The sequence below is a fragment of the Chelonia mydas genome, chromosome 1 (assembly GCF_015237465.2).
Source record: "Chelonia mydas isolate rCheMyd1 chromosome 1, rCheMyd1.pri.v2, whole genome shotgun sequence".
In the NCBI taxonomy this organism is placed as follows: Eukaryota; Metazoa; Chordata; order Testudines; family Cheloniidae; genus Chelonia; species Chelonia mydas.
In genome coordinates this window covers 210,263,526-210,285,507 of record NC_057849.1, presented here as the reverse complement: position 1 = coordinate 210,285,507, position 21,982 = coordinate 210,263,526, and the positions used below count along the sequence as shown (strand labels likewise).

General features: G+C 42.8%; 1 protein-coding gene across 4 annotated transcripts in view; it reads right to left on the bottom strand.

The window, feature by feature from the left end:
• LOC102929876 (killer cell lectin-like receptor subfamily G member 1) overlaps positions 1–21,982 on the bottom strand; it is a 44,022-nt gene that overhangs the window by 8,259 nt on the left and 13,781 nt on the right. For 2 of the 4 annotated variants that reach the window (XM_043550117.1, XM_037889735.2), the window contains exon 1: positions 2,221–2,342. The exons of 1 other annotated variant lie outside the window; for it this stretch is intronic. The gene's annotated coding sequence lies outside the window, so the exon portion shown is untranslated. Of the gene's footprint in view, positions 1–2,208; positions 2,343–21,982 lie in introns of those variants that run through there. One more of the 4 variants, XM_037889736.2, reaches the window with a different exon arrangement.

Below are 21,982 nucleotides of genomic sequence, written 5' to 3'. Positions count from 1 at the left end.
ACTCCACCTGAGCCCTCACCAGTGCAGAGTATAATGAAACAATTACCTCCTATGCTTTACATATGACACTCCTGTTAATACATCCCAGAATGACATCTGCTTTTCTGCCGTGGTGTGGCACTGTTGATTCATATTAAATTTGTGATCTGTTGTAACTTCTAGATACTTTTCTGCACTACTAATGCCTAGCCAGTTATATCCCATTTGAGTTTTCCTTCCAAAATGTAGTACTTATTTCAACATCACTATCTTAGTTTCCCATAGGTACCTAATCACTCTAGAATCTAAGAGCTGTGGTATATAACAATGCCAAATCATTTTAGTAATAAGAGAACGATTTTGGAGAAGCATATAAATATCTCAAAGGAATGAAGAATGAAGTCAAGGGAGATCTAGAGAAAGCAGCAGAATTTCATCATTGCAGGCCACAGAACTTTACCCATCCACTCCTGTAATAGAACCCTAACCTCCGGCAGAGTTACTGAAGTCCTCAAATCATGATTTAAAGGCTTGAAATTACCAAGAATTCACCATTTACACTAGTTTAAACCTGCAGGTGATCCATGACCCATGCTGCAGAAGAAGGCAAAATCCCCCAGGGTCTCTGCCAATCTGACCTGGGGGAAATTCCTTCCTGACCCCAAATATGGCGAGCGATTAGACCTTGGTCATGTGGGCAAGACCCATCAGGCAGATACCTGGGAAAAAATTCTCTGTAGTAACTCAGAGCCCTCCCCATCTAGTGTCCTGTCTCCGGCCATTGGGGATTTTTGCTACTGGCAGTTGCCGATGGGCCACCTGCCGTTGTAGGCAGTCCTGTCATATCATCCCCCTCATAAACTTATCAAGCTTCAGACTTTTAGGTCATTAGCGAGAGCTGCTGCCTCCCCACATGCAGGGCCTGTAGTCTTATCATGGGATAATCACGGTGAAAAGTTGTCAGTGGGTTTATGAAATTCAGTGCAAGAACAATAGCAAATCATAACTAGCTTCCCAATGTTGCTCTTTCATGGAGGCATGGATATCAGATAGGGTAGTGTGGTTAACAAGTCCTGATTAACTGAAACTTCTCTGTGGTTCAGAAATCAAATTGGCCAGATCAGTCACATTGTTCATTTTCTCCAAGAATATTGGCTATAGATTTCTTTTTGACAACATTCCCCACCCACCCCTCCTTTACCCCATTTTGTCCATGTGCATGCCTAAAGACCCAAATTCAGGCACCTAGGGCAATTTTATTGCAAAAACTTAGACACTGAGTGAGTTTAGGTGCTTACAGGATTTGTCATGGGGTTTTGTACATCACAGTGGAGCTAAAACTAAGATGTAAGCACCTAAAATAGGGTCTTAGGTGCTTGACTCCTTTTGAGCATTCTGCCCTTAGTAACTATTACATTCCATTGTTTCAGATTATTTTCCCCCAAATGCAATATCTTGCACTTTGTCCAGCTTGATTCTTACTTTGTTACCTGTCAATATTTCTTACTTCTCTAGGGTGATTTATATTATTTCACTCTCCTTAATGATATTCACAGCACTTTCCCCATTTAATATTTCACTATTATGTTATTTACTCACTTTTACAGATTATGCATAAATATGTGAAGTAAACGCAGCCCAACACAGTCCTACGTGGTATCCCCTTCGCAAGATCATACGTCGTCGTTTTCCTTCTCTCTTTGCTTACAACCTTCAACAGCTTTCAGATGAAATGTCTTGATTCACAGGCAAACCAATGTAACTGTTTTCTCAAGCATGGTTTCTTGAGAGTCTATATCAAATATTTTCCTACTATCCCTATATGTTCCCTCTACCACCTTCCTTGTCAGATGCTGAACTTGTAGATTTTGCCTTTAAGGACAAAATAATTAAAGATGGGGTCAGATGATTTCCTGACAGTTCAAAATTGTTGAGACCCAGGAATTTAGATCAGACTCATCTCTATATTTAACTAAAGTTACCCGAAGGAGGAGGAGATCACAGGACTATAAACAAAGGACTATATGTCACAGAGACTCTCACAACTATAAATCTTTAAATATATAATCCCTAAAGAGAAAAAAAATAAAATCAAAGTTACATGCCTGTATAATATCTTTCATGAAAACACTTTCACTCATTTCTTGAATTAGAAAACACAAGTACATTTTACCAACATTAATGTTCTACTCTAATAATAAAAGCTTTATATGTATTTGGCCATGATACCTTTGTCTGTACCTGTAGTTATTTATGAAGAGGCTGGAGAGCTAGGGTAGATAATTTGTGCTCAATCTTTTCTGGTCCTGTATATATGAATCCCCAGGGGAGAAAAGATGATATTTCACTCTGGCTGTCCCGATAGAAGATCAACCATGCAAGCCAAAAGACAATGGCTTATTCACTTCATGATGTTCTAGCTGAAACCGCACAGGAAGATCATTGGGTGTTAATTTGAAAAGACCTCCCTCGATGCAAAGTGCTCACTGAGGAGAGTTCACTGATGGAAGTGCCTGATTCTTCCTGGACTCAGATGTAAATCAGTGTCTGATGAAGGGAGCTGTAGCTCCCGAAAGCTTATGCTCCAATAAATTGGTTCGTCTCTAAGATGCCACAAGTCCTTCTTTTCTTTTTTTGAAATCAGTGTAAATGAGAGGAGATTCAGGTCTAATTCTTATTTTAATCTCAATGAACGTGTGGGGTTACTTCTCAGCAGCAGGTTACCAAGGAATATAATGGAATTTGGAGTTCCGCAGGTTAGTTTATATCACATCAATGGAATATTTCATTCTAGCCATTTACAATGTACTGAATTTTTAATTTCACTCTGAACCGCTATGTTTTTTTCTTTCAAAGGAAAGGGTAAATAGGATCTCCTGAATGGCCTCCCCTGTCTCATTCACTGTATTATAATCCTTTATCACATCTTCTCTTAGGCTTCTCTTTTTAAAAACATGATGGGGAAAATACACAAATATAGTTAATAATGATTGAAGGAGACTTAAAAAAAAAGAAAGACCGTTGAATCTGTTGAGCCTGAAATATGAGTTATATCAGATTATTTCCCTAAATGTGGGCATATTAGCATATTAATTGATTCCAGTACCATCTGGGTCTCAGCTCCATGTCAATGTAATACCTGCTGGACAAAGGTGTGTAGCTGCACTCCCTAGAAGTCGTGGTAGTCTGTATCTGCAAAAAGAAAAGGAGTACTTGTGGCACCTTAGAGCCTAACAAATTTATTGAAGTGAGCTGTAGCTCACGAAAGCTTATGCTCAAATAAATTTGTTAGTCTCTAAGGTGCCACAAGTACTCCTTTTCTTTTTCCCTAGAAGTGTGTCTCATTTCTCAATTTCTGCCAGTATTTTTCTCCAGAGTCCCCAGTCTGTCCACATTACCAGTCTGTACAGCACTGTCATCTGGAGTAGCATCCTAGGCCCAGTGCACTGTTTGCACTTCTCCTATTAGATAATGAGCCAATCAGATAGCTCAGGATTCCTTCTCACTAGATTACAGTAATAATCTGTTCAAAAGTAACCTGGTGGATAATTTTCCTATCCCAGTTTGGATAAGAAAGGTTGAGGATTTACTGACAGACTGGTCAGTGCAACCTATTTAACGTCTCCTGTGACTCTCAGACCTGAAGAAGAGCTCTGTGTTGCTCATAAGCTTCCCTTTCTCACCAACAGAAGTTGGTCCAATAAAAGATATTACCTCACCCACCTTGTCTCTCATTGATTAGACACTCAGGCCCTGGTCCTCAAAGATATGTAGGCACCTAACTCTCATTGATTTAAATACTTTTGAGTATCTGGGCCTCAATAACTCTGGCAGCCAATGAGAATTTTTGGAGAAAATAGGTACTTGTCATGCCTGCCAGCACTGTGAGCCCCCAGCTTGAAACCTCCATGAACAACAACCCTATTTGGTCCTAGGTGCTGTCACCCCCACCCATAACTTGATGCTGTGTGACATACAGAGGGACATTTTTACTCTACCCTTCCAAATACCAAGAGTCAGGGCCACGAAAGGAAGAGGCGTTCTGACTATGGTCAGTAAAAGAAAGTATAAAGTCAGCGGCTTATTAAGACAGTACCTTTGCTCTTGGTTTCCTTAGGTCTTTGTTTCCTTTGGTTCTCGGAAGGAGTGTGACATTCCAAATCTGTGTTGCTCAGCTCCTGATGGCTCGTTTCTGGTGGTTTATAATGGTAGAAATTTTAGACTCTGTTTAAGTGGATTTTAGAGTTGTGTCTAGCTACAAAGACTGGATTGGATCTGAACTCCCTGAAGTTCAATGGAGTTTGCCTCCAAGTTTTTGGATTGGACCCATTTCTAAAGACAAAGTATAATTCAGTAGAGGAAAATGACACACAAAGCTTCAAGGAGGGAATTGTGCGCTCCATGAGCTGCTTGAAATAACAAATCCTTTAATATGCCTTTCCTTGTGCTTGGGCTAAACTGCATCCAAGAAAAATTAAAAGTTACACATCTATATAATCTCTTTCACAGTTCCAGGCAGAGAAGGAAGTGGATGAGAGCCTCCAGGGAGCTTGGAAGGTGGCACGGAGCGACCTACCGCCTCTCAGCTCTTCTAATAGGTCCCAGTTTGTTGTAGAAAGAGGACTTTTATACAAGGAAACTCTTTCTAGTGGACACCAGGAGAACTGGCATCCTCAAAGACTGTTGGTAGTTCCAACTCAGTACAGGGTAAACCTCTTGAGCTTAGCCCATGATCATCCTAATGGCCATGCTGGGGTGAACAGGACCAAAGATCATTTGGGGAAGTCATTCCACTGGGAGGGAATGTGCAATGACATTTCTACCTATGTCCAGCCTTGTGAGGTCTGCCAGAGGGTGGGAAAACCCCAAGACCAGGTCAAAGCCCCCCTCCAGCCACTCCCCATAATTGAGGTTCCATTTCAGAGAGTAGCTGTCAATATTCTAGGTCCTTTCCTTAAAAAGACACCCAGAGGGAAGCAGTACATACTGACTTTCATGGATTTTGCCACCCGATGGCCGGAAGCAGTAGCTCTAAGCAACATCAGGGCTAAAAGCATGTGCCAGGCATTAACAGACTTTTATGCCAGGGTAGGTTGGTCCTCTGACATCCTTATGGATTCGGGAACTAATTTCCTGGCAGGGACCATGAAAAGCCTTTGGGAAGCTCATGGGTTGAACGACTTGGTTGCCACCCCTTACCACCATCAAACAAATGGCGTGGTGGATAAGTTTAATGGAACTTTGGGGGCTATGATACGTAAATTTGTAAATGAGCACTCTAACGATTGGGACCTAGTGTTGCAGCAGTTGCTGTTTGCCTACAGGGCTGTACCACATCCCAGTTTTGGCTTTTCACCATTTGAACTTGTGTATGGCTGCGAGGTTAAGGGGCCATTACAGTTGGTGAAGCAGCAATGGAAGGGGTTTACACCTTCTCCAGGAACTAACATTCTGGACTTTGTAACCAACCTACAAAACACCCTCTGAGACTCTTTAGCTCTTGCTCAAGAAAACCTAACAGATGCTCAGGAAGAGCAAACGGCCTAATATGATAAACATGCCAGAGAGCATTCCTTCGGATTAGGGGACCAGGTCATGGTCTTAAAGGCGCTCCAGGCCCATAAAATGGAAGCATCGTGGGAAGGGCCATTTACTGTCCAAGAGCGCCTGGGAGCTGTTAACTATCTCATAGCGTCCCCCACCTCAAATCTAAAGCCTAAAGTGAACCATGTTAATTCTCTAAAGCCCTTTTATTCCAAGGAATTCAAGGTTTTTCAGTTTACAGCCCAGGGAGGAGATGACGCTTAGTGGCCTGAAGGTGTCTACTACGAAGGAAAAAGTGATGGTGGCCTGAAAAAGGCGAACCTCTCCATGACCCTCATCCATTTGCCCTGACAACAGATCAAGGAGCTGTGTACTAGCTTCGCACCGATGTTCTCAGCCACCCCAGGATGGACCGAACGGGCATACCACTCCATTGACACAGGTAATGCTCGCCCAGTTAGAGCCCAACCTTACCAGGTGGTTCCTCAAGCCAAAACTGCTATAGAATGGGAGATCCAGGACTTGCTACAGATGGGTGTAATCTGCCCCTCTGGCAGTGCATGGGCATCTCCAGTGGTTCTAGTTCCCAAACCAGATGGGGAAATACGCTTTTGCGTGGACTACCGTAAGCTAAATGCTGTAACTTGCCCAGACGACTATCCAGTGCCATACACAGACGAGCTATTGGAGAAACTGGGATGTGCCCAGTTCATCTCTACCTTAGACTTAACCAAAGGGTACTGGCAGGTACCGCTAGATGAATCTGCCAAGGAAAGGTCAGCCTTCATCACCCATAAGGGGCTATATGAATTTAATGTGCTTCCTTTCAGGCTGCGAAATGCACCCGCCACCTTCCAGAAACTTGTAGATAGTCTCCGAGCAGGATTGGGAGAATCTGCAGTTGCCTACCTTGACGATGTGGCCATATTTTCAGATTCCTGGGCAGAACACCTGGAGCATCTACGAAAAGTCTTTGAGCGCATAAGGGAGGCAGAACTAACTGTTAAGGCTAAAAAGTGTCAAATAGGCCTAAACAGAGTGACTTACCTTGGACATCAGGTGGATTAAGGAACTATCAACCCCCTATAGGCCAAAGTGAATGCTACCCAAAAGTGGCCTGTCCCAAAGTCAAAAAAACAAGTCCAATCCTTCTCAGGCTTGGCCAGATATTACAGGTGATTTGTACCGCAAATAACAAAAAACTTATTCAGTGGAGTTTAAGTCTCCAAGATTTTGATTTTGAAATACAACACATTTCAGGGCTTCTAACAAAGTGGCTGATGCACTCTCCCATGAAAGTTTCCCAGAATCAACTGGTTAAAATCGTCCTTAAAATGTGGAAAATATTGTTAGTTTTTATATAATCAGTAGTATGTCTAGAGGTGCATGTGTCTTATTAACTCTGTTTTCTCGTAGAGCTCCAGGAAGAAATCACAGCCAGTGTGGAACAGGCTGTCCAGCACCGTCTGTGATTTGGGGGGCGTGTCATAAACATAGAGATAAGGGCAGCTGTACTGAGTCGCTTTACCTCTAAGGGGTTAAGAAGCTCAAGTAACCTAGTTGGCACCTGACCAGAAGGACCAATGAGGAAAGAAGATACTTTCAAATCTTGAGGGGGGTAGGTTTTGTTTGTGGGTCTCTGTTTGTTCCCTCTCTGGATGGAGCGAGAGACCAGGCAGGTACAATATCTCCTGAAAACATACCTTCTATTAACCCTTCCAGGGCTAGTGTGGAATGAACACCCCACTGTCTTTTTGTTCTGTGTTTATACGGTGGGTAGCACAATGGGATCCTGGTCCATTACTGGGGCTTGTAAACACTACGATAATACAAATAATACATAAGAATAAGAAAAAGAAACAAATGTTTTTGGTCAAAAAATGTGTTCTCCTTTTCATTGGACTTGAAACATTCAGTTCTGTGCATCTTCTCAGAAAGATATTGACAACCTGGAGGGAGTTCAGAGGTCAGCAACAAAACCAATCAGCTGCATTGGAAGAACTGACTTAGCAGGAAAATTTTAAATGAGCTAAATGTATATGGCCCAATTTTCCTCCCATTTACTGGGGCAACTCCATGGAAGCGGAGTTTAGCTAGACAGTGATTGCACAGGCCATAACATAGTCTACTAAGGTTTGATAAACATAAACACCAATGAGGGGGATGAATTATTTAGGGTGGTTCACAGGCATATAACTAAGAGTAATGAGTTAAATTAAGAAAGGGAAAATTAAGACTAAATGGACAAGATACCAAGTTCTACATGAGCTGCTTTGTTATGCTCCATAGGGATCCCTAAATCCAGGTAGTCACTGGCTGCCAGAATGGCTCCTCACAGCCAGTGTTCAGCTTGTTAAGTTAGATCTGACTTCAAACTGCTCCGACTTGCACCAGGGCTCTAGACCCATGCAGATCTGTTCCATTATCCAAGGGATAAATGGTGTCCTAAAACCTTCTTGGTTTCCAACCCATCCCCCCTCCAGTTTCATGCCAAGTGCAGCTCAGCTAGACCAGAGGATCTATTCCAAAATCAAGGGAAACTTCCTGACACGAATGGTACGTCTACACAGCAGCTAGACCCCTGTGGCTGACCTGTGCCAGCTGACTCAGGCTGGCGGTGCTCGGGCTGCAGGGCTGTTTTATTGCTATGTAGACTTCCAGGCTTGGGCTAGAGCCTTAGGTCTAGGACCCTGTGAGGTGGAAGGGACCCAGAGCTTGGGCTCCAACCTGAGCCTGGAAATCTATCCAGTAATAAAACAGCCCCAGCCCTGCAAGCCCAAGTCAGCTGGCACGGGCAAGCAGCAAGTTTTTCTTAGCTGTGTAGACATACCCTAAGATGCAGTATGCTGCAGAATTATTGCCCAAGGGAAATGGGGAAGATTGCATGGCTTTGGGCATTTAAAATGAGATTGGAAGCACACTAGAAAATGTAGTTTCATGAGTATTCCCACACTGGTAGGGTTATGGGCAGAATAAACTAACAGGCTTTATTCCATCTGTAACATCTATGACTCTGTAGCCACCAGAATCAGAACTAACAGTCTTAATGCAGCCAGTAAAAGAAATCCTGTGATGATGCTGTGTAAGTCATGAGCACTTACCATACAGTCCATAGCAATGATAATAATGTTTTACAGTTAGATAACTTTTCATCCCAAAGGATTTCAGAGAGCTTTACAACAAATGTATGAGGCTCTGTATACTCCACAGTGAGCTTGACATAATTTCTGCAGCAAGGCCCCTGGATTCTCCAGAATTCTGGTGAGGCAGACTAGAAATTCTGGAGCAGCTTCAGTACAAGTTCTGACCAGGCATGACCTTATCAAGTAATGGAAATAATCATGAGTTTGACATGGATTATACAAGAGACTGCCCAGTGTGCACCAGCAGTGAGTCTCCCTCACTAACAGCTGAAATCACTGAGAGCTGTGTTAAGTGGTGGGACCTCAAGACATCCTGGCGGATCAGCGAGCAGGGCAGGTGGCGAAGAGGAGCAGCGAGCCACCAGCAGAGAGGAGAAGAGAGCAAATGCCTGGGCAGCGGAGTGAGCAAGGTGCCTTCTTACCCCCCTCTCCACACAGTGGGAGGCGGGAGGTGAACTCTGCAGATGCACCTCTGAACTCTGGGCCTGCACTGACCCAGGACAACAACTGTGAGTGGGGTGAGCAGAAGGAACGGTCACGTTAAAGGGACTTTTGGTTGCTGGACTTAAGAACCTGAGGGAAAAGGACTCTGCTCATCTTACTCGGGGGGATGGGTCTTTTACTCATGGTTTATGTTTATGAACCCTGTTTGCGGTGTTTTCCCAAATTAATGCCAGGTTACTTCCCTCCTTTTATTAAAAGTTTTTTTGCTACACTCAGACTCTGTGCTTGTGAGAGGGGAAGTATTGCCTCTTAGAGGCACCCAGGGGGTGGTATGTGATTGTTCCAGGTCCCTGGGTGGGGGCTTGAGCCAGTTTTGTGTTGTATTGTTGAAAAGGAACCGCTAGATACTGAAGCCGACCGTTGTTGCTGCCAACTCTGACTGGCAGAAGGGTTACATCTGTAATGAGGAACTATAACCTGCTTGTGTCATCCATCAGGGTGAGACATTGTTTGATTTAACTCTTAGACTAAAAGCTTAGGATTTAGAATGCATGTTTACTTTTTTATTTTCATAAGGTAACTATCTCTGACCTTTATGCCTACCACTTACAATCGCTTAAAAGCTATCTTTCTGTAGTTAATAAACTTGCTTTATATTTTACCTAAAACAGTGTGGTTTGGTTGAAGTGCTTCAGAAATCTCAGTTCAGTTTACCAAGGCTAGTGTGTGTCCATTCCACACTGAGGGAGTAGCAAACCACTTAATGAAGTTGCACTGCCCAAGGGGGCCTTGAGCAGTGTAAGACAGTACAGTCCTGGGGTATAGGGCTGGAGATGCTGAAACTAGCTGGGGCATCTCTACTGATGATTCATGAGCGGCTGGGAGATCATTCATGTAACTCCGTTGGGTGTGTCCCGTCTGTGTAAGTGCAGTGCAAGGGGCGCTAGAACAATTTGTATAGTGGGGGTGCTGAGAGCCATTGAACCAAACTGTAAACCCTGTATATAATGGAAACCACTTCAAGCCAGGGGTGCAGTAGCACCCCCACCACCCCGAGTTCCAGCACCTATGGCATAGTGCCTATCAGAGGTTTGTAGCTTGACATCAGTATCACATTGTGAGAGGCAGTCTAGGTTGGTGCGTTTGAAAGGCTCAGTGGTCCCACAGCCCAGGTTGCCCCCCCGGGACTCCAGGTAGTTAATCAGGTTGCTCAGAACAGGTGAAGGTTGTTTAAAGCAATGGAAAAACTTCCACACCCTTACTTAAGTGAGGGACTTCACTGGGGGACTTTCTTCAGTATTAGAGTTAGGATCACTCACTGGCTCCAGGTGCGATATCAGTGCACTCCATATGTACTTCTGGGGGGTCTGAGAGCAACACATACTTTGAGGGTCCTGCTTGCGAAACAATGTTAAATTCAACCAAGAGAGGCTGGGTGTTTACCCCACTAAACAGCAACATTGTTATAAAGATGATGATCATGCTCTCCAAATTGGTGAGAAGGTTGAACAGAGAAAGATGTCTCAGACAGCAAATGCTGGCTCCATCTTAGGTTGCAAACAATTTGGTTACATGTGGCTACTCTTTCCTGTTAAATGAGGCTCTCTGGCTATCCTCATATTAAAGGGTCAATAGCAGCCAACTCAGGAAATATGAATGTCTATTCAAGGCACTGGCTTATACCACACAGGAAGCATCAGACTCACATTGCTAGTGATAAGCCCTGCCCCTGACCAGAGAACTCAGAGCATGGAAACTTTTAGAGTTAAAGACAAATCATCTAAGAAAAGTAAAATTCTTTCAGATTAATTTATCTTTTCAAAGTGTGTGTGTGTGTGTGTGTGTGTGCGCGCAGACACTAGAAATCTGCAAGAGTAAAAAAATCAAAAGCCCTCTGTTTCTAGGGCCTTTCTGTGGTGTTTTCGTTACTTTTTTAGGTTCCGAGCCTTCAAAGAGAAACACACAGCAAACAAACACACAAGGAAGCCCCACTGGAGTAGTTTATATCTTCCATAGTGCAAAGCTTTCATAGTGTAAATTATGCTGCTAATATGTTTACTTCACCTTTTGGTCAAACAACAACTGAGAAGCAGCTCAGTTATGCACATACAAAGTCTCACAGATTCCAGGCAGCTCTAGCTTGCACTAAGCTGTTTGCATGCCAGAGAACTGAATTGTTTTGTTACTGAATGCGCAGGCAAGGAATGGTTTAAGTGCATCCTCTCTAGCCATGCTGATTCATGTTAAAAACAATTGCAGGTTTGCCCTGCATCCACAATAGCTCTGTTATAAACCCTTCCAGTTACAATGGTTTCTTGGTACCTTGCTCAACACAGCTCCCCAAAACAGTGTATTTTTCGAGGTTTTTGAAATGCCACCATTGGGGAATGGTTGAACCATTACAACTCACACCGACACTAAAATAATTCAGATGAAAATAGATTAAGAGAACCACACAGCATTTAACACAGCTGAAAGCAAGTCTACTCCAAATGGTATTTGTCATGCATTTGGAGTGCTTTTGTGAGTGGACACAAGATAATAAATATAACAGGGGACCACAGAGTTCCTAACCATGGTACATTTCTCCAGAGTAGTGAGGTGCCTGGGTCATGAGCAGTGGGTAACTCTTGTGGAGCAACACAGCTTTGTCCCAAGTACAGGGTGCTGGAATTACAGTATTGGACAAATTCCTCAGAGTGGATTCTGACAGCTCGGCCTTAGGCCTGGGGGCCTTTCCAGATGCTTGTGTCCGAGACGCTTTATCTTCAACCCTGGAAAGATGGACAGATGGAATTCTTGCTGGTGGGCAGGTTTTCTTTATGCTTTTGCTTCCTCTGTCATACCACATATTGCAATGGGGATCATTCACAGATGAGGTTAAGAATCTTTGCATCACTTTAGACCATACCATGGACATCCTTGTATTAAAGATGGTACAAAAGTGGCCAACACACAGTTTTGTAGTTTTGCACCCTTACTTATCCTATTATGACAACAACAAACTCTATCCTTGTAAGCATAAGAGTTCACAGCAGGGCTTCTCCCTAGCTCTGAACTTGTTCTCAGTTCACCTGTAGTTCTGCTTACTGGTTTGAGAAGTTGGGATCGTATTTCATCTTTCATTACATTTTTTACATTGGCTCCTTATTGTGTAGGAGGCTGTCATTAAACTGGCCCTATTGAATTTGAAGCTCTGGTTATTTTTGATTACTTCTCCTTCAGCACCCCTGTTATGCAGGGTTTTCAGAACCCAAAGCAGTGGTAACTTAACTCTTTCTCTCCAGCCGGTGTCAGGAATAAATCAGTGGGGGCACAGCTCATTTGTCTGAATAATGATTGATACAAACCAGAGTGCTTTCACCTAAAATTACTTTTTATTAGGTCTCAAGCATGTGTGCGCGCACATACCACACACACACGCTGTAGCAGTAGGTTCAGAGCCTCTTAAACCTTTATATTTACCAAAGTTAAGATGGTTTCGAGGCATCAATAGTCAGGCTTCTAGAGTGCCCCTCCTTCCATCTAGCTTCTGGGAAACTGAGGTGTCAGATCCTTGCCCAAAGTATAGCTCCCTCAGACTGCTCCAAAGCAAATTCTTACATCTAATCTTTTATAGCTAACTTTAAACAATCACTCCTAGTGGGTCACCATAGTAAACGTTAATGGATCTCCAATTCTCCTAGATTCAACAAAACTACTCTATTTCATCAAAGCATTCTAGTCATATCAGCAATAAAACTTACTTGTCAAAGGTGTCAGAGGCACTTAAAATCAAGTCCTCCAGTATTTTTTGCCTGCTGCTTTTTCTCATTCATTGGACCACTAGGACCTCTGAGGTCACTTGGACCTTCCTCTTCTTTAGTTCCCTTCCAAAATCCCTGAAATCTTCTATAGTCTATGTAAGTCCATGTGATGTCAGATTGTCAGTTCTGATGTGCATCATCAGCAGTGGAGATTTGCCAGATGAATTCAGAATCCTGTCCAAACTAAAAGATGCATCTTGTGTCTTTGCTCCAGGGAGACAGCACACCATACTGCTGTCTGTCTCTAAGACCCTTTTCTGAATTCTGTCAACTCTTCTTCATATGGAGTCACTAGCAATAATAGCCTATCATTTTAGCAGAGTTTAAGAATCTGAGGTAGGACCAAGTATACCTGGACTGTCTCTAAAAGGTGTTTTTGTAAGCTTGTCTTAAAAATCTTCAATGACATGGATGCCACAACCTTCCTTGGAAGCCTATTCCAGCACCTAACTATCCTTGTAGTCAGAAAGTTTTTTCCGAATATCTAAACTAAACCTAAGGGAGGTGGTGCCCATTATTTTTTGTCCTACCTTCAGTGGACATAGAATATCAGGGTTGGAAGGGACCTCAGGAGGTCAACTAGTCCAACCCTCTGCTCAAAGCATAACCAATCCCCAACTAAATCATCCCAGCCAGGGCTTTGTCAAGCCTGACCTTAAAAACTTCTAAGGAAGGAGATTCCACCACCTCCCTAGGTAATGCATTCCAGTGTTTCACCACCCTCCTAGTGAAAAAGTTTTTCCTAATATCCAATCTAAACCTCCCCCATTGCAACTTGAGACCATTACTCCTTGTTCTGTCATCTGCTACCACTGAGAACAGTCTAGATCCATCCTCTTTGGACCCCCCCTTCAGGTAGTTGAAAGCAGCTATCAAATCCCCCCTCATTCTTCTCTTCCGCAGACTAAACAATCCCAGTTCCCTCCGCCTCTCCTCATAAGTCATGTGTTCCAGTCCCCTAATCATTTTTGTTGCCCTCTGCTGGATGCTTTCCAATTTTTCCACATCCTTCTTGTAGTGTGGGGCCCAAAACTGGACACAGTACTCCAGATGAGGCCTCACAAATGCTGAATAGAGGGGAATGATTACTTCCCTCGATCTGCTGGCAATGGTCCTACTTATGCAGCCCAAAATGTCATTAGCCCTCTTGGCAACAAGGACACACTGTTGACTCATATCCTGCTTCTAGTCCACTGCAACCCCTAGGTCCTTTTCTGCAGAACTGCTGCCTAGCCATTTGGAGAAAACCTGATCACAGTTCAACAGCCCTTAACATATTTGAAGACTTATCAGGTCCTCCCTCAGTCTTCGTTTCTCAAGACTAAAGATACCCAGTTATTTTAACCTTTCCTCATAGCTCGGGTGTCTAGACCTTTTATCACTTTTGTCACTCTTCTCTGAACACTCCAATTTGTCCACATCTTCTTAAAGTGTGGCACCCAATGCTCGACCCAGTACTCCAGCTGAGACCTCCACAGTGCCAAGTATAGCATGATGGTTACCTCCCACGTCTTACATACAACACTCCCTTTAATACACCCAAGAATGATAGCAGCTTTTTTCTAACCTGCATCACATTGTTGACTCATATTCAATTTGTGATTGATTATAACCCGCAGATCCTTTTTAGCAGTACTACCACCTAGCCAGTATTTCCCCATTTTGTAGTTGTGCATTTGAGTTTTCTTCTTAAGTGCAGTACTTTGTACCTGTCTTTATTGAATTTCATCTTGTTGATTTCAGACTAATTTCCCAATCTGTAAAGTCTATTTAAATTCTAATCCTCTTCTTTAAGGTGCTTGCAACCCCTTTGTGTCATCCACAAATTTATAAGCATTCTCTCCACTCCATCATCCAAGTCATTAATGAAAATATTGACTAGTACCAGGCAGCAGCAGCAACTGCTGCTGCTGTGTCCTGTCTGGAGCTTAAACTGTGTGAGACCAGGAGTGCAAATGAAAGATCAATGGGATCCCAGGAGCATGCTGAGGGGAGATGAAGGTCTTATTGCCTACCCCGACAAAAGGAAGGTTTAAGACAAATCGGTATTTACTCAAGTTGTTCGCACGATGAGAAGGTTATTTTAAGACAAACCTGCACACACATGATGGTGGGGTCCTTCCCTCTCAGATTGAGGCACTGAGCATTTTCCTCAGTATTAGAAGGGAAGCCTCCTGCTAGCTTTCACTGTCCAGGCACAATGTGGATCCACTCCACAGATAATGCGTCTCAGATCAACATGCATTTCCTGAATCTTAACAAGGGAAACAGCTTGAAGTTCTAAAAAGAGCATGGGTGTTTGCATCATCATGATGCAACATTGTTACAAAGTGGGAACAATGCCCCTAGAGCTAGTATTTGGTGAGAAAATTGAAAAATGTCAAAGTGAACAAAAAGAAAAGGAGTACTTGCGGCACCTTGTTAGTCTCTAAGGTGCCACAAGTACTCCTTTTCTTTTTGCGAATACAGACTAACACAGCTGCTACTCTGAAAAGTGAACAAATGTTGTCTCTCTCTCTCATATTGCAAGTAATTCTGGTTCTGCTTTGCTACTCTTTCCTTGTATATAAATCCTCAAGGGAGAGAGATCACCTGTCTGGCTTCTTTTGTAGGGCAGTAGCAGCCAACAGAAGAAATGAGAATGTCTTTCAAAAGCACTGGCTTAAGCCACATTGGAAGTCAGAAGCTCTGCACCCTAACCAGAGCACTCAGAGCTAGTTAAAAATAAAAAGGTGAAGAGGAGTAAAATTCTACAGTTTAATACTTCCATATTAACTCATTTGTTTACAAAATCAATCCAATGTTTTAATGTGTGTGTGTTTGTGTACATGTAACAGCAAACATTAGAAAACTGCAGATGCAAAAAATCAGTTTGGAGGGCCCTTCTGCAGTGTTTTCTGCATTCCTCAACTTCTGAATCTTCAAATACAAGTAAGAAACAAAAAATAAAAAAAAACCCTACCCAACCAACCAACCAGCCAGCCAGCCAGCCAAGGCTTCTAGCATGATAGTTTATAGTTGTTTCTACTGTGCAGGGCTTCACTGTGTAGCCCATGCTGCTAACCTGATCACCCCATCTTACAGGAAACTGGTGGCAGCCCAACAGCATTAACTGGAAGTATCCAGGGAGACAGACATTTTATATTTAATTCTGACTGCCAGGAAGGAATTGGTTGTGAATCTGAAGGTGACATGTAACTTGGGTGACAATGACCATGAAATGATAAATTTCAGGATTTTAAGGAAAGGAGGGAGTGAAGGGAGCAGAATAAGGATAATGGACTTAAAAAAACATAGATAAAAACAAAGTCAGAGAACTGGTTTGTAAGATAGCATGGGAAGAAAGTCTGAGGGCAAAGGGAGTTCAGAACAGCTGGCAGTATCTCAAAGAGACAATATTAAAGGTGCAACAGCAAACTATCCCAATGTCAAGGAAAGACAGGAAGAATAGGAAGAGGCTAATATGGCTTTACCAGGAGGTCTTTAATGACCTGAAAATCAAAGAGGAATCCTACAAAAACTGGAACCATGGACAAATTGATAAGGATGAGTACAGCACAAGAATGTAGGGACAAAATCAGAAAGCCTACGACACAAAATGAGTTGAAGCTGGCAAGGGACATAAAAGGCAATAAGAAGTGGTTCTATAATAAATACATTAGGTGCAAGATGAGGAAAGTGAAGGTCCTTAGCATGAAGGAGAGCTAATAATAGATGATATGAAGAATGCTGAGGTGTTTAATGCCTATTTTGCCTCAGTCTTCACTAAAAAGGTAATTTTTGATGAGATACTTAAATGCAATTAACAACAAAAGGAAAGAAACAAAAGCCAAAACAGGGAAAAGGCAGGATAAATATTAGTTAGATACGTTAGATGTATTCAAGTCAGTGAGGCCTGATGAAATTCACCCTTGAGTACTTAAGGAACTTGCTAAAGCAGTCTCAGAACTGTAAAGAATTATCTTTGAGAACTCCTGGAGGAGTCTATAGGACTGGAGAAGGGCAAACGTAGTACCAATCTTTAAAAAGGGGAGCAAAGAGGACCTGGGGAATTATAGAGCAGTCAGCCTAACTTGGATACCTGAAAAGATACTGGAACAAATTATTAAACAATCAATTTGTAAGCACCTAGAGCATAATAGGGTGATAAATAACAGACAACATAGATTTGTCAAGACAAAAAATCATACCAAACTAAAATAAATTCCTTCTTTGATGGGGCTACTGCCCTAGTGGATAGGAGAGAAGCTGTAGACGTGATATAAATTGATTTTAGTAAGGCTTTTGACACAGTCCCACATTAATCATGAGCAAACTAAGGTAATATGGTTTAGATGAAATTAATACAATGTGCATGCAAAACTGGTTGCAAGACCATACTCAAAAAATAGTTTTTAATGCTTCAATCTCCTGGGTCCAGTACTATTCAATATTTTCATTAGTGATGTGGATAATGGAGTGAAGAATATGCTTATAAAATTTGTGGATGACACCAAACTGGGAGAGGTTGATAGCACTATGGAGGACAGGATTACAATTCAACCTGACCTTGACATACTGGAGAATTGGTCTAAAATCAACAAGATGAAATTCAGTAAAAACAAGTGCAAATTACTACATGTAACAGTGTGCCAACTCACCGGTGCAGCACCTCCTACTGGTTCTCCAGGAATTAGCTCAATTCCAGCCTCAGAGCACCTCCTGCTGGCCGGTGTCTCCCTAACGGTACCTACTTCCTGTGAATCTCCACGGCTTGTAGCACTTCAGGCCCCACATCCCTCCCAGACCCCAGTGCCCCTTATTTTGGGGTGCTGCCCCACAGCAGTGCCCCACACTCTGGGTCTCCTCTCCCAGAAGAACCTCAACCCCCTATACCCACCTTGCCTCAGTGGCTACAGCCAGTCGTCATGTAGCCCCTTCTCTCAGGGGCAAACTGCAGTCTGTAATGGCCATTCATCACTGGCAAAGGGGCTGGATCTTCTGCCCAGCAGCCTCTTTGCAGCCCTAGTACCTCCTCTGGCCTTTAGCAAGGCCTCAGCCTGAGAAGTCACCAGGCCAGAGCTCCTCAGCTCTGCCTGCCTTTCCCCAGCCCTGCTCTGCCTCAGGTACCCTGCTTACTCTCCCAGGCAGCCTAGTCCTTTGCTCCCCAGCTGGCACAAGAGTCTCTCTCCCACTTGCTCAGCCTGCCCTTTTATCAGGGCCATCTGTGCCCTAATTGGGTGCAACCACATCTGTGGCTGACTACCCAACCAGCCTCTCTTGGCTGCTTTTAACTCCTTTCTGACTGGAGCGGGGTGACCACCCCGCTAAACTACACTTAGGAAGAAAATATCAAATGCACAGCTACAGAATGGGAAATAATTGGTTAGGTGGTAGGATGGCTGAAAAGGATCTGGGGGCTTATTGTGGATAATAAATTGAATATGAGTCAACGATGTGATGCAGTTGCGAAAAAGTCTGATATCACACACAAGTATTCATTTACCTACCCTCACACATATTCAGCTATGCCAGAACAGGTCATCAGGGATCTTGAACTATGGAATGAAAACTCTTTTCCTGATCAAGGTTATAGAGGTGAGGATGCCTGCATAGCAGGATCTAGATTTAATGAAGTTTTACTAAGGAGGCAGATTTACATGGGAACTGTGTTCTGGGGTCCTAGCAGAACATCATTAAGGGATATTCCTTCCACGTTAGCAGTTATATGGAGCTTTTCAACTGTGGCACTTAAAAAGGTGTGGAATTTGTATCTGGATTTTACAGATGGGGAAACTGAAACAGAGAGAGGTGAAGTGCTTTTCCCAGGCTTACCAAGGAAGTGAATAAAACCAGCTCCCCTGACTGTGCATTTGAAGCCCTGTGCAATGGACAAAACTGCTTCTATGCAGCAATTTGTGAAAGAGTGTATTGCATACACTCATTAAGGTGGGGTAAGGATAAGGAGGCTCAGAACAAAGAGTTCTAGGAAGACTAAAAATGGCTCCTTTTTATTGTGGGAGTTACTCTTTCAAGGGCACCTTGAAAAAAAAAGCATTAAGGGTTCAGCTGTGCCTTTTAGGACAGCCCTGTGTTGGGCCGGTGTGGAGCCTCCGCAGCAGGAGGTCAGGGTGGGGATCGTGTCTCCTGAGGCGCAGTCCCTTCCTGAGCTCTCAAGTGGGCAAGAGGAGAGCACCCACTGCACCATTGTATAGGATGGTGGAGCAGATCTCCTGAGTTACCTAGTGAAGTGGGGGCTAGATAAGGCCATAGCTATGTCTCCCTCTCCACCCAATGTGTTCTACGAGGGAATAGTCCCTGCACCTGGCAAGAAAATGCCTTACCACTGCGGTTGGGGGTAGAAGGCAGGTCACTCCTGGCATGCTCTGCTCCTCTCCCCTCAAACATTCATCAGTGGCTGAGAACAATTTAGTTCCAATTCTCCCATACTACATAAATTCAGAATTACCTTTATATCTTAATATGAAGAATGTGCAAGGTGGCCAGGTGGATAATGCTTGTAGGCATCTCAGCCATTGAATGTCTTGATGCTGGATATTTAACTCATGAATCTTCATGCAAAGTTTTGCTTTTAATATTCTCATACAGTTCAGGGAAGGTGTTAGACTGTGGACAGTTAAACAGCAGTAAATATGGAGTCAGCAGCTTGGAGCACATAGAACCTTTGCTCTCTGAGTTCATAGTACTTTTTCTCTGCTGCTGCTCAGAAGCCTTATGGCATTTCAGTTCTGGGTAGGTCACCACCTCCTCATTTCCTTCTAGTGAGTTATGGCATAGAAATAGTGAATTCCATTCAGTGCACTGACAAGATAGATGGTTCTGATTAAAATCCAATAGAGCTATGAGACTGGTGCTGCAGTACGTAGGGCATGGAAGGACTTTTGTATTAAAAAGTTTAGTCCTACAGTACTATAGTCTGCAGGAGCCTGTCAGTGTGTTATGCTTATAAGAAGCACATGGGATCTTTTTCAGGGGAAAAGGTAATACGCCATGTTTATTGAAGAGACAACAATTAGCATATGCATTTAATCACATCACACACACATACACACACACACAGAGTCGATGTTATACCTACCAATCCAGAGTCTGGATCAACCTAGTGGCCAGCTAGGTTGATCACTGGTAGGGAGGAGCTGGGTTCTGTCGGTTGTGACACGATGCTTCGGGGAAGTCTTGGCAGGACGAACCCAAAGTTTCATGGCAAAACATCCTGTTTATAGTGATTTTCCTTCATTGGGACCAATAAGTTTTGCACAGTCATGCTGTAATCAATTGTTGTTTGATGAGTGCTTGTTTTCTTAAATTCTTTGTCTTGTTCTTTCATCAAGTTCCTCAGGGAGTTATCCCATGCTGGTTTTGATCACAGCTATCTTGTCCCCATTGGTAGGTGCCTGTCTCATCTTTAGAGTCGTCAATCTGCCCTCCTCTGCCTTTCCAATTGGGGTGTGTTGCAGCCTCCTGGAGCCCTTGCATCTGTCTCCAGTTCCTCCCTAGACCATCTGGTTCAGCGATGGCCTTCACACTTATCTCTTAACACACACATTCCTCATTCACACACAAAACAAAATTAATGTACACAGAACATTTTGAACAGGAACATCAAATTGCAATGCAAAAGAAAAACAATCATTGCATTCTTTTACTTATTTTAAAATGCTAAACCTACAACAAATTGGTGACCCTCAAAGGTCTGTCACTGCCTTGAAATCAGCACAGACACAGATTCTGGCTGATGTATCTCTACCAATGACCCATTAGGCCATTCCTTTCTGCTATTCAAAAAGGATGGCTGGCAGGATATGATCAAATCATACATCAATACATTTAATACCTGCTACTTTACTATTCTTTATCCTTCATTCTACATTATATAAAATACAAACATAAAATCCTACTACTACAAGTGTACTGGGATTGACCAACATCTGTGAATTCAGCACATGCATCTTATCACCTTTTTTCCGTCCGATATCTGAATCCTCTTTTAGTCCTACCTCAAATGTCAACTTACACTGAAAGTTGTTCAAGTGACTAATATAACCCTTTGTGTATGCTCTGTAGTCAGAAAATTGCCAAAAAAGCCAAGTTGTGGAAATCACTAGTTCACCAGTTCAGATAGCACATCTACTCAATTACCCTTATGACTCATGCATTCTGCTTATGACAATCTTGAAATGTAAAATTTGACTTTACATACTTCAAAACAAATTGAACCGTGATCCACAACACATATTTATAAACTCATTTGACATATCCAATGCTATTTCCTTAATTAAAAGCCTGTTCCTGCTCCCATTGAAGTCAACAGTTGTACTCCAGTGGAAGCAAGCTACTATGTATCACACTCTTCTAGAGGAACACCATGTTTTATTTCTGTTTTTTTAAAGAGCATTTTTAAATGTCATCTTCTCAAATACTAACTGCTCAACTTCTTTGATGCTCAGTGGAATTCCTCCACTGGATAGGAAAGATTTTAAGGCTCTGGGGTGGTAAATAAATATGGACAGTTAAGGATCAGTCATGACTTCATGATGTTGACTATCACAATCAGGCAAAGCAGAGAGAAAATGGTACTTTATTCTGGTATGAGTAAGTTTAAGAAAGGAGAGTAGAATTCATATGTCACCTCCTGTAATCCTCCCACAACAAGGTCTGACTTAAAGAGACCTTGTTGTGGGAGGATTAAAGTCTGATGGTCCTGTTACAAGAAGCACAGCAGTAGCCTATAGGTGAAATATTAATTTTGTTTTAATATTCTGGTTAAAACCACAAAGGAAGTGCCAGACTTGTGCTGCTATTTTGAGATGACCTGCCATTGCACAGAGCACTAAGAGTTAAGATGACTCAGATATAATTATCAGGCCTTTTTTAGTCCTGTCTTATCTTCTTCCACCATGCATGATCTTTTTATGTGTGCCTAAAATCTTTGGTACTGGAGAATTATAGGTAGGAAGAGATCATTACACCCTTGTGTTTTAGTGTCTTTCTGTAGTTTTCCCCCAACTGAATGGACTCTGTTTCCATCTCCAGTAATCAGTCATTTCTCAGAGTTTCTGCAGTGCA